Source organism: Triturus cristatus, chromosome 11, assembly GCF_964204655.1.
Source record: "Triturus cristatus chromosome 11, aTriCri1.1, whole genome shotgun sequence".
In the NCBI taxonomy this organism is placed as follows: Eukaryota; Metazoa; Chordata; class Amphibia; order Caudata; family Salamandridae; genus Triturus; species Triturus cristatus.
Window position 1 is genome coordinate 199,719,851 of NC_140594.1, and position 13,206 is coordinate 199,733,056.

The 13,206-nt window shown below is 49.5% G+C and overlaps 1 pseudogene; it reads right to left on the minus strand.

The window, feature by feature from the left end:
- Positions 1 to 8,649: 8,649 nt before the first annotated feature.
- Positions 8,650 to 10,015, minus strand: LOC146783900 (alanine--tRNA ligase, cytoplasmic pseudogene; annotated as a pseudogene).
- Positions 10,016 to 13,206: the final 3,191 nt, after the last annotated feature.

The window sequence follows — 13,206 nt, forward strand, 5'->3', positions numbered from 1 at the left end:
CACGGGGCAAGTGAGGATGAGGAGGAAGATGAGGATGAGGACATCCGGAGTCAGCTTATCCGCAACTTCTTCTCATGATGGTGAGTCCCTGTGTCTGAGTGTGCACGCTTAGAGCCTTGTGTGGCATGTGTTGCAATGTGTGTGTCGAGCTGACTGTGTGCTGAGTGACTTGGAGGTGTGTTCTGATGTGTCATTCAAGTGATGATGTCAATCCACACATTTTTGCGGGAAAACAAAAATCATTAGTAGCATGATGACGGCATCATTCCTGTAGAGTACATGTACATGTCTGCGGATTACTAGCTCTTAGCTGACTTGTTGTGTGTCTGTCCTCCCCAGGTTCCTGCGGCTGTCATCTGCTCATGTCATCATTGCCGTCCTGCTATTCCTCATGAGTATTGCAACGTGTGCTGGATCAGAGTGACATGCACAGACATGGTGAACATTCATTTGGGCTAAGGAGTGCAGCAAGGCGTTTTGTGGGTGGTGCGTGTTTGTGATTTGCGGGGACTGCTCCTGTGCATGTTGTGTTACCATGCATACATGTCGACTCACCATGGGCCACATGACGTGTTGCATGGCTCCCATGAATTGATAGTCACCCTTCCTGACAGTCATCTGTCATGGATTGTGGATTCTAATGAAGGCATCAATGTGTGTATAACGTCTCTCAGGAACATACGGGATGCTAATGGTGGACATGGTTTGGGACATCCCCATGACAGCCTCAATGGGGAATTGCACACTCTCCGAGTGCAGCAAGGGGTGTTAGCCTCAACCCCTTCACTTGTGTGCCAGCTCTGTAGGATTTACCACATCTGTGTGTTGAAGGGGGTGTCCAGTGTAGGTCACACATGTTCAGCCAAATGACCTGTGAGTCTGTTCCAATGGTTGCATTTCCATTAGTGTAAGGCTGAGTAATAAAGGTAACACTCCAAGGTGCCTCATCTCTGTCAATGCAGGTCTCTTGCCACTTAGCATGCGGCATATCTGGCATACTTGTAGATAATGCATAGGAGTCCATGTGTAGTTTAGCGACATGCATGCAGTTGCTCATGGATTAGGCTCCCGATTGGGCATGTAGTACATGGTCGTGTATGTTTTTTTGCTAGGTCGACCGCACAATGGGCCATCAACAGCTGCTGAGGGTGTGTCTCCTGTGCGCAGGTCGGCCTTCAGTTTCTTGATCCGGTGTAATGGCTCTTTGGTGATTGTGCATGCATTGTCGCTGGGTGTGCCATGTGACACTGGACACTCCTTACTTTCCACCCGCGCCTGTTGCAGTTGTCCTTCTGACATCCTAGTCTTTGTGTGCAAAATGTGGCATATTGAAGGGAGATGGCGCCTGCTGCTGCGGGCACTGCACAAGCACCCAGTGGCCACACACACAAGATGGTGTGCATCATGTTTGGCTGGCTCACAAATGCCATGCTAGTCCACAGCATCTGTACCTCTTGCTGCAATGCCCTCTGCATTATGCACTTGATCCACAGATGGATCCACTCCAAGTAAAGACAGACCATCCCCCAGGTCCATGGCAACATCCGTGTCAAATACTGCCCTGCCCTCTACGGAGCAGGTACATCCAAACTCCCAGGAAACTGGTCCACTTCCAGGGGGCATCTGCACACCTCAGCTTCAACACCCTGCGCCCCAGCCACCTCACCGTCCAGCATAGATAGCTGCAATGGATCACTGTCTGCTGCAGGATGACCTCCACACTCTCCACCCACACTCAGGAGGCAGTCCACTAACCCGACCCCACACCAACCTTGTACGTCTGTCATCCTAGATCCCGTTGGGCCATCTCCGTGCACCCAACCTTGCCCTGGGCACCGTTCTTCACATCCACCGTACTCCAGCATACAGGACATTGTTCTCCCACCTGGCCACACATACCTGGGACTCCCTCCCCGGGTACCTCCACATGAGCCTTGACCCCTACGCCTTGATGATAATCTCCCAAATAGGTCTCTCCACACAGTTTAGCAAGCACCCCCTCAGCAGCCAGAGGCCATCACAGGTGAATGTTGTGCTCCATGCCTACATTGCATGATACCTTGTGACCCATGTGTGTCCTGTACCAGACTCTGATCTCAGGGTATGGATGGCTGGAGTTAGTTCAACACTCAGGCATAGTTAGACATTTCCACACACATATGTCGTTGAATAATGCCAAATGACAGCAACATCTCATGTGCAGAAAAATAAGATTTTATTTGTGTTGGGGTGAGTCTTTTGGTAGATGTGCTAAGGTGCACTACCGGGGCAATAGAATCCAAAGTTCACAGGGGGAGATGGCATCCTTGTCAGTTGGAGTCATCAGAGTCCAGACCACAGTGTTGGTCATCATTGGTAAGACTGTGACCAGCAAGTCCATGTGGCAGAGAATGTCAGTGGGTGAGGTGCTGCTGTTGCGCCAGAGGGCCAGGTGCCAGGACAGGTGACCTGGGAGATGGGGATGGTCCGCTGACTCTCACGGTCTTTTACGTGGACAACCCACCTTTCTCCGGGGACCCTCAGATGCAGGCCTTGACGATGTTAGGGACGCTCCGTCAGACGAATCCTCCTCCTCCTCGTCCATCCCTGTGTCTGGTGCAGGTCTACGCCTGGTGGTACAGGGAGGGTTTTCCAGGCTTTGGGTGATCTGGCGGAGTGATTGGCTCACGTCCCTCCGTCCTTGGTGTTGTTGATGACTGGCATGATGCTCGACCTGCAGGTTCTTAATCTCATCGAGGGTCCCCTGCATCCCGGAAAGTCTGGACACGACCTGGTCGATGCCTCTGGTGTCATGCTGGTATGAGTCCAGGATGTTGCGTATGTGTGACATACCGGGGTCCTGAGGTGGCTGGTCAGGTTCGCGCCTCCGCCTGCCTCCACTCCCACCACCCCTGCCCACTTGAGCCTGGCCTGCCCTTGTGGGCACATCGGGTCTACGGGACCCCTGAGGGATGGCATTTGCAGGGTTGCCTGCCTCCTCCTGTGTGCCCGGAGAACCTTGTCCCTCCTGTTCAGACTGGCTCTGTTGTTCAGTGCGAGCAGGGCTCCTGGGTGTGTCCTGGGATGTGGCAGGAATGGGGGTGGTGGTTGGCACAGATGTACCTTACGCAGGTGCTGCAGGTGCTTTGGCACCAGAGGGGCCAGGTTGGTCGGGGTCATCCACGGAGTGGTGAGAGTCGTCGCTGCCGGTGGGATCGTCTTCACGCGGAGCCTGGGACAGTGATTCTTCCCCCCCAGTGTTGGGGGAGATCGACGACGTTGCCCTGTGTGTGAGAGAGAGACAATGTCAATGGTGTTTCCTGCCACATCTATGTTTCATACATATTCAAGTTGACACAGTTCCTCCAGGTAGTTGGTTGTCCCTAGCATTCCTCTCAATGTCCACTTGGGTATGGGTATGTTGCGGGGGACATATTGGGATGTTCTCCTGAGTGTTTGACCTGTAGATTGGTGGCTCTGATGGTTATTTGGCTCTGGATTGGTGTAGTTGTGTCACATGTCCATTGTGGGAGTGTGTAAATCCGTTGCCTGCCCCGGGGGTTTGTGCTTGTGTTAGGGGGGGGGGGTGTGACCGGGCGTGCTGTCGTGTGTAGTGTGAGTTGTCATTGGGTCTCCCAGGTGATGTGTCTGTCCCCTCATGGTGCATGCTGGCATGACAGTGAGTGTGTGTTCCTGTGCTAGATACCCATGCTTGTGGAGTTGGAGTTTGAGTGTACAGTGGTCCCAGGAGGGCCTTGTGCTGCATACAACAGGGCCCAGTGTCAGCTACCTTGTCAGTAGTTTGCCAGTCCCTGTGCATTGTGCATGGGTATGTACATATGCCATATGGGCTGAGGGCATTGTTGTCTGCGTCTCATTTCCACAATGTGTTGTGTGGGGCCCACCCTCCCAGCCTTCCGGACATCCAGTCTTGTGTTTGTGGTTGTTGTAGCCTTGGACATGGCCTTGCCTTGATTTGTGAAGGGTGCATGGAGACGTTAGTGGCATGAGCGTGGTTTGTGAGTGTGGTTGTGTGCAGTGAGTGCTTGGGGGAAGTTGCGTGCATTTGGTGTATATGTTGTGTGGACCCCATTGCCCCTATGTTACATAAGTTGTTTGTGTACTCACCAGGCTCTGTGACTCCTTCCACTCTGTGTACTCCAACCGGCGGTAGCAGGGCCATCACCTTCTCCTCCCAGGGATGGTAGTGTACGGGTCTGCGGGGTGGCCCACCTCCAGTGATGTTAGTCTGGGCATATTCTTCATTCATTTTCCTCTTGACCGCCCGGCGCAGATCGTACCACCTGGCTTGGCATTCATGCCTGGTCCTTCGGACGGGCGCAACAGCATTCACCTTGTTGACAATCCTCTGCCACATGGCAGATTTTGCAGATATGCTGGTCTGTCTGACCAATGTTCCAAACAGCTGTGGCTCGACTCTGATGACTTCGTTGACAAGGAGCTCCAGCTCCGCCGTAGTGAACTTTGGATTCTTGTCTGTGGGCATGGTGTGGGGTGTGGGTGTGGGTGGGGATGGTTGTGGGTGTGTGGGTGTGTATGTGAGTGTGTGTGTGTGAATGTGAAGAGGGGGATGTTTGTGGTGGAGGTTGTGTGAAGGTGTGTGAGTGAAGGTGTAGTGAAGGTATGAGTGATGTGGAGTTGTTTGTGTGTGGGGTCTGGCAGCAGTGGGTCTGTTGCAAAGGCTCATGGGTTGTGTGTGTGGGCCCTTTTTATTGGTCCATTTTTGGGTGTGGCTGTGTTTGAATTTTGGTGGGTGTGTTTTAAGAGGTGGTTGTGATTTGGGGCCTCTGTTTGGCTGTTTGGATGTGCCAGGTCAGTCATTGAGATGTATTTTGTCGTGTGGATGTGTTTGGTGGTGTTGTGCGAGTCGAATTGACCCTCCTTGTGCTGCTTTACAGTGTCCTGGTTCTGTATGAGTCTCTTTCGCGTAGGTGCGATCCGTACATACGCGATGCTGGGTGTGGGTGCTGGGGTACGGTGTTGGAGTGCGGCGCGTACATGCGGTGGGAGTACGGTGCATACACGGGTGGACCTGGGGTACGGCGCGTGCATGCGGAGGTACTGCGCATACAGGGGGGGCGGCGTGTACATGGGGGTGTGGTGCGTACATGCGTTGGGGGGGCAGGGGGTACGGTGCGTACATGCGGTGGGGGAGGCAGGGGGTAAGGTGCGTACAGGCGGTGCTCGGGTCCGGTGCGTACATGCGGTGGGGGGCAGGGGGTATGGTGCGTACATGCGGTGGGAGGGCGGGAGTTCGGTGCGTACATGTGGTGCTGGTGTACGGTCCGTACATGCGGTGCTGGGGTACGGTGCGTACATGTGGTGCTGGGGTACGGTGTGTACATGCGGTGAGGGGCAGGGGGTACGGTGCGTACATGCGGTGGGGGGCAGGGGGTTCGGTGCGTACATGCGGTGCTGGGGTACGGTGCGTATATGCGGTGAGGGGCAGGGGGTACGGTGCGTACATGCGGTGGGGGGCAGGGGGTTCGGTGCATACATGCGGTGCTGGGGTACGGTGCGTACATGCGGTGCTGGGGTACGGTGTGTACATGCAGTGAGGGGCGGGGGGTACGGTGCGTACATGCGGTGGAGGGGCAGGGGGTACGGTGCGTACATGCGGTGGGAGGGCGTGGGTTCGGTGCGTACATGCGGTGCTGGTGTACGGTCCGTACATGCGGTGCTGGGGTACGGTGCGTACATGCGGTGCTGGGGTACGGTGTGTACATGCGGTGAGGGGCAGGGGGTACAGTGCGTACATGCAGTGGGGGGCAGGGGGTTCGGTGCATACATGCGGTGCTGGGGTACGGTGTGTACATGCGGTGCTTGGGTATGGTACGTGCATGCGGTGAGTGGCAGGGGGTACGGTGCGTACATGCGGTGGGGGAGGCAGGGGGTAAGGTGCATACAGGCAGTGCTCGGGTCCGGTGCGTACATGCGGTGGGGGGCAGGGGGTACGGTGCGTATATGCGGAGGTACGGCGCGTACATGCAGGGGTGATGCATGTACAGGGGGGGGCGGCGCGTACAGTTGCGGGGCTGGGGTACAGTGCGGACAGGGTGGTGTACGGTGCTGACAGAATTGTGGGTGGGGGGGCTGTAGGGCTCGTACACGGGCATAGGTTTACCCGTGTACATGTGTGCTACTGCATTAGCTCCGTACGGGCCTTTTTCCGTGCGATTGTGTATTCGGGCGGACGCTCGGGATCGTACTTGCGCGTTCGGACTTGTGTTTTACGATTTGCACATACAAATGTCCGGCTCACTCTCGTACACTTTTCCCGACGATAATCGGACATAAAAAATTTCCGGCGCACTCTCGTACACTTTTCCCGACGCTATTCGTAGATATTTTTCGCGTACGGATCGTACTTGCCCGTTTGTACGGTACTTGTACGACTCGTACGTAAAAAAATACGGATACGATTTGTACGGTATTTTTTTTTACCGGATCGGAATCGGCACCTCTGTGTTTGAAAAGACCACTTTTAGAAAGTAGGTATTTTCTTATCTAACCATCCAGCCTGCCTCTGCTAGCTTGTGTATTGTGTGTCCGGTTTTGTGAGTGACAGGGGCTGGGGGATTCCCGGAGACAGGGTGAGTCGGCACATGGCTGAATAGACCTATCTGCATGTAGAGTGGTGCGAGGAGTAGCACCTGGGACTGAATAGGGCTGTGCCTGCCTTCCACAATGCTGGCTCCACCTCCTGTGGTGCGTCTGATGACCCTGGCCCACCCTGCCAAAGGAAAGAAGGAGTCCTGTAAACAAAGCGCTCCAGGACTGCACAGAACCGGTTTGAGCTAGGTACAGGCCTCTCTTCCTCCAGAGTAGTATAAATATGGAGACCCAGACCCCAAGACTTTAGATCACTTCTGGAACAACAAGACAAACCTCTGTCAAGGAGAAGAACCAAGGAAGCTGTAGGGGTTGGACTGCCCCCCCTGCCAGTGTGCTGTGTTGCTGTGTTGGCCTACAGTGGTGTCTTCAGTGCCAAGGAGAGGAGAAGGAACTTTCAAAGAACTTTCATCATCTTGCAGAATATTACTCCAAGGGCTTGAACTTGTGCTTGCCTCCAGCTGAAGTCTCAAGGACAAAAGTCTTCACCACCAGCTCCCTTTGAATTTCCTTGCTGGGAATTCTGTCTGAAGAAGCCTGTGTGTCGCTGGGAGCGTGACTCAGCGAGAAGAAGCGTGTCGCAGTAGCAGCTGTTGCCGTCGCATCGCCAGAGAAGCGTGTCACCGCCGCAGAGGTCACCGCCACATCACCAGAGAAGCGTGCCTTCGTCAAAGCTGTTACCTGACGCATCACTGGAGAAGCGTGTCGCCGTTGCATCACCAGAGAAGTGTGTCGCAGGGCCTGTCGCGGCTCCAAAGTTACAGAGTTTGCTGAACAGCTGCCGGGCGTGCACGCATCGTCTTCACGTCAACGCATCAAGGGCACCATCTTATCGCATCGCACCGGATTGTCGCATCGCATCGAGGCGCCATCTTGTCACATCGTAACCAGAACGCAGTACGAGAATGAACGCATCACCTCCTCTCCGGTAAGGACCAAGACGCATCCCCTACTCTGCGCAAGCATTGAGGCGCAACGCATCGTCTCCCCCAAAGCAAGGAACTGACGCATCTCCATCCCTGCAAACCTTTTGTTTGTTTTGCGTTACGCATCCAGGTACTTTTGTGAGAACTGTGTCACATTTATCATCAACTTGAACTAAGTGACTTCTACCATCTTTTTTATTAATTTTATGCTGCATCTTCTTTATTTAGAACCAACCTTTTTGCTGTTGGTTACAAGGACAAATGAAGATCCTGTAACAGCAACTAATTACAAGCTAGGCTGTCGTACGTATCTTGTTAGTTCTGTTAGTGAAACGAACATTGTACATGATCAAAGCAGACAGGGAAGGTGGACCTGGGAGCAGACGTTAGTTTCTAGCAGCACTGTCCCAACATTCAACAGGACAATGACGTTTCTACGCAGGCCTTGCCGCATCATGCAAGGGTTCCACGCGACTCGAGTTGAATGGATGTACAGGGTTAGAGGATTTTCAAATGTTAATTTGCCAACAGTGATCAATCAGATTACCTCGGGTAAGGAATGTTTTGGGGGGCACAGTGTCAGAGGGAATTTCAAGAGCTTTCCGATGGAAAGCAGGTCATGCAATACAGTGCCATGTGAAAGAGTGTGCAAGGAGAACAGCATTTGTGAGCTCTGCCAATCACACGTTTAACTGCGAAGAGCTTAGAATTGTGGCTTAGTGCTCTCACCTATGGGTGAATTAAATATGAAAAATATAGAATGATAATGGGTGGAATCTCATGACTGATGGAGAAGGCACAGATGGGAAAAAAAAGTTAATCAGAAACACCTTGGCCTGCTCCTACTCCAAACAACAATCAAATAGGACATCAAGTTAAAAAGACATATCAGAAATATTCCCTTCCATTGGACGGTAAGCCTACAAAGTGCAGCAGAAGTCCTCATAAATTGTATCAAAATAGTCAGTTTGGGTAACGGCTGTTAAATACAACTCTTAATTTCTTCTCTTTTCAGCAACACAAACCATTCCGAATTTCAAATGACTGGTGGCCAAAACGAATTCCTTAAATATGAATGATCTAAATGGAATTAAACCATCACTAATAAACTTCAGTTCTTCAAGTCCCCCAGTTTCAGCTGCGAAAAGTCGTTGGCTAGTCGCAGCGCCTCCTGTAAGCAGTCCACGTTCCTGCCTGTGGCCTGTGCGGAGGGCTCTTTCCTGCCTCCCTTGCCTTCCATCAAGTCAGACACCTTCTTTACCCACTCGCTGGCTTTCAGGCCCTTGCTGGTGGTTTCCTGTGGTACTTGGCATAAGCATGTGATCTTTCCAGCTTCCATGTCGACGCTGAAGAGCATTGCAGCAGTCTGGGGAGACTGAGTCTTCAACAACTTCAGGGAGTCATTTAGAGCCTTGGCAGAGGCACCGCTCTCCATTTCCAGGATGAGCACAAGGCGGTTGGGCTGTTCGTCAATCATCTGCTTGGTCTTTTCTAGTATCCATTTCTGAACATCAGCTTTGCAGGCACTATCAAGGTCATCCATAGTCTTCTTCAGACCTTTCAGAGGCTCCCTTAACTCATCCTTCTGCCACTGGGCAATGACTGCAGTGTCAAGAGTCTCACCAAGGTCAGCAATTTCCTTTTGAACGTCCTTGTTGGGGGCAGTCTGCACTTTCACTTTAGCATCTAGAGCAGATTGAGATTGCTTCAGGCTATCAACTTTCCTTATTGCCTTCTGTGCCTCTTGGCCCGTGACTGCCACGATTCGCCGAATCCCTTTAGCAATTGCTTCCTCTGAGACTATGACAAACGGGCCTGCATGACTGGAGTTCTGCAGGTGCGTTCCTCCACAGAACTCAACTGAGGCGACAGAGCCAGCAGGTCCAGAGGGGTCTGCCAGCGTCTCTTCCACTGAGATGCCAACAGAGACAACACACACCGGATCTGGGTATGTCTCATCAAACACAGCTCTCAAGCCTTGGATGGCTTTGGCAGCAGCCGGGGGCAATCCTTGGCATAAACAGTCTTCGCCTCTTTGATGATCTCATTAACAATCTCTTCAGTCTTCTTGATTTCTGCAGTGGTCATGACCCCCTGACAGTGAAGTCAAAATGCAGCCGATCTGGGGCAATCAAGGATCCTCTCTGATCAGCCTCCCCAAGCACAGCATGCAGTGCAAAGTTCAAGATGTGTGTTGATGTGTGGTTGCTCATAATATGGTGGCGCCGGGGCTCGTCGATGTACAGGCGAACACTGTCACCAACACGCAAGGTCCAATACACGGGGCCCATGTGGAGAATGTAGCCACCATGGACCTGTCCATTTTTCACAGAGAATTCCGTTTTATCCTCCGTGCTGTCATCCTCCTTGGGTAGGTAGCCTTCATCATAGATTTCACCACCCTGCTCTGCATAGAAACAGGTTCTGTCTAGCACAATTCCACACTCCTGTCCAGTCTGTTTTTGTACCAAATCCATCACTTGAGTTTTTAGGTTTTATTGTAGACACTTTACAAAGTCAGTTACAACTCCCTGGGAGGAAGGTAAAGAAAATTAATCAGAAGATAAGAAAGGTGCTGAAGAGGGAGAATTTAAACCTAAGAGATTTAGCATGTGTGATTGGACTAATGTCATCATCGATCCTCGGCCCCTTACACTACAGAGCTCTATATAGACTATATTTTTTCTTTTTTTCTATAAAACAACAGCCTTAGTAAAAGGCTTATGGTATGAAGATAGACATGCATTAAACACAGAAACAAGGGAAGAACAAGCATGGTGGATGGAGAATTTGGAAGCATGGAATGGACGTGCAATTTTTGGAACAAGACCAGATTTTGTTCTAGAGATGGATGCCAGTTAGTTCGGATGGGGGGCAATTTGCTAAATGCAGGATACAGGTGGCATTTGGGATGTGTTAGAAAAGATGGAACATATCAGTTGCCTAGAGTTTAGAGCAGGCTTACTTGCACTTCACAGTTTCAAAGAGTTATGGGGCAGATCAGTTTTTATTAAAAATGGACAATATAAAAGCAGTGACATATGTCAACAAGTTAGGCAGGAGCAGATCAAAGAGATAGGCAGACTTAGCAATCAAAATGTGGGATTTTTGTTTGGAACACAAAATTGGTTTGAGAGCGGAATACTTTCTGGGCAAGCACAATATAGTGGCAGATTGGAATTCAGGGAACCTTGTGGACTTCAGCTATTGGAAACTAGAAATGGCTTATTTCAACAAAATACAGAAATTATGGGGCCCTCTGGACATGGATCTTTTCGCGTCCAGGTTGACCTTCCAATTACCAAACTATTTCGGTTGGAGACTGGATCCCGGGGAAATGGGAGTAGATGTATTTATGCAGGACTGGTCGGGGATGAAAGCCCATGCATTTCCCCCTTTCTCAATGTTACAGAGAGTCCTATTATAGTGCAGGAGGCAGAAATGTCAGATTATGGGGCATATGTATCAAGCCCTTTTCCCGTTCGCAAATGGTCCGATTCTCAGAATCGGCCCGTTTGCGAATGGGAAAAGGCCTTTTGGGATGTATCATCCCAAAAGGGCATCGCAAATTAGAGAATCGCAAAATTTGTGATTCTCTATTTTGCGATTGCATTTTAGGAATCTCAAATTGCGATTCCTTAAATGCAATGTATGAAGCACAGAAAAAGTGTGAATTTGCTGTAAGGAATCGCAAATTACCACCAACTTCAAGTTGGTGGTAATTTGCGATTTCTTTGAAAAATGCACTTGTTTGCATTTTTCAAAGTGCCCTAAGGGCATGTATGTGCGCCACATGTGCACACATACATATTTCAAGGGTGCAACCGGCTGTCCTTTTGACACCCTGGCACCCTTGAAATTGCATACTCATTTTGCGATTCTCAAATTGCGAATCGCAAATTGAGAATGTCTTCCCATTCCTTCCTATGGGCCTCCTAGCCCTTAGGAATGAATGGGAAGGTATTCCTTAATTGCGATTAGCGATTTGCTAATCACTATTAAGGAATGCCAAGGAATCGCAAAACATTTGCGATTTATTTTTTATTACATTCCGTTTTGCGATTCTCAAATAGCGATTCCCTAAAAATCGCTATTTGAGAATCGCAATAACGGAATTTGATACATATGCCCCTATATTAGTAATGTCCTTTGGAGGACTCAGACATGGTTCCCAACCGCATTGGAATGAACTATGGAAACCCCTTTTTTGATAAAATCCAAAATGGGTTTGCTAAAAGGTTTGGAAGGGAGAGAACACCCACTAATTCAATCGGGTTTGCTCAACCTTCTAGTTAGGAAAATTGCAGGTAATCAGAAAGATTCAGAAACCTTTTGTAATCAGCTACAGGATTCATCAACGAGTCATGTGCACCAGGAACTAGGAAGAGATGCAAGAGTGCATGTTACGTTGGTGCTTGGAAAGGGATCTGGATCCCGTGGAGGCTGATGAGGTAGAAGTTCTAATTTTTTGGGTGAATTGTAGACAAAGGCATGGCCTAAGGACCGGTTAATTTCTGTAATTCGGTGATAGCTGCAGGAAATTCTTTGATCCAAGTTATCTCTGTGGGAAAGAGTCCTCTAATTTGTAGAGTGATGAAAGGGATAAGTTTGAGAAGGAGTCCCAAACCCAAATACCAATCTCTCTGGGATGTGGATTTAGTACGGAAACTGTTTCAGGATTGGCCCAGTAATAAATATCTAGGTACAAGAGAATTATCCTGGAAACCAGCGACTGTATTACGTTTAATGTCTGACTGATGTAGGGGCCTTGGAGGTGACGACCAGGTTTTATCAACCAACAGGGATACTTTTCAAAATTGTAAAAAGAACAAAAACTATGCCTACTTCTTTATTTTATCCAATTCTAGATTATCTACCAAAATTATGTGTTGTCAAATGCATAAAAGAGTATGAATGGTGATTATGGGAGAGAAGAAGTGCTGGGGTAAATCAGCTGTTGACCTTGTATGGTAAACCCTTTTGTGCAATTACTTATGCCACAATTGCAAAGTGGGTGAAAGGTGCTATGAGAGAAGCAGGTATTGATGTATCCAAATTAACTGATCACTCAGCAAGAGGTGCTGTGGCAAGTAAAACCTTTCTGTCAGGGGATAGGTTAGACGAAATTATGAAGGCCTCGGACTGGTCCAATGCAGATACATTTAGCAAAATCTATTTCAGACCTATAGACCATGTTTCCTGCTGCACTTTAAAAAACTTGGAAGATGCATAATGCTAGCCTCTGTCTTGGCATAAAATGTCAATTCTTAAAGGTTTACTGTATAAGTAATCATGATTTTATTAAAGACAATGAGGCTAGCATTATCCCACCACACCCTCCTAAATATTATGGAGGAGGTGGGAACATTATGCATTTTCCTTTATGTCTTATACATTAATTACCTATACATTTAAGCTGCTTGAGATTGTTTATAAAAATGAATAAAAGAAATTTCAGTTTATGCTTCTGTTATATATTTTTTGCAGATCAGTGGGAAGTAAATACACCTAGAGTAAAAAGGAAGAAGATATCTTGGGGAAGATTAATAAAAGAGGAAGATCGTAGGAGTCTTGGGCTGTTATCCAGACTGGAAAGTTCTGTTCACTTTATGATGTAGTTGCGTTCTGCTTATGGAAATTTTAAAGATGCTGCTCAGAAGTGGGAAAT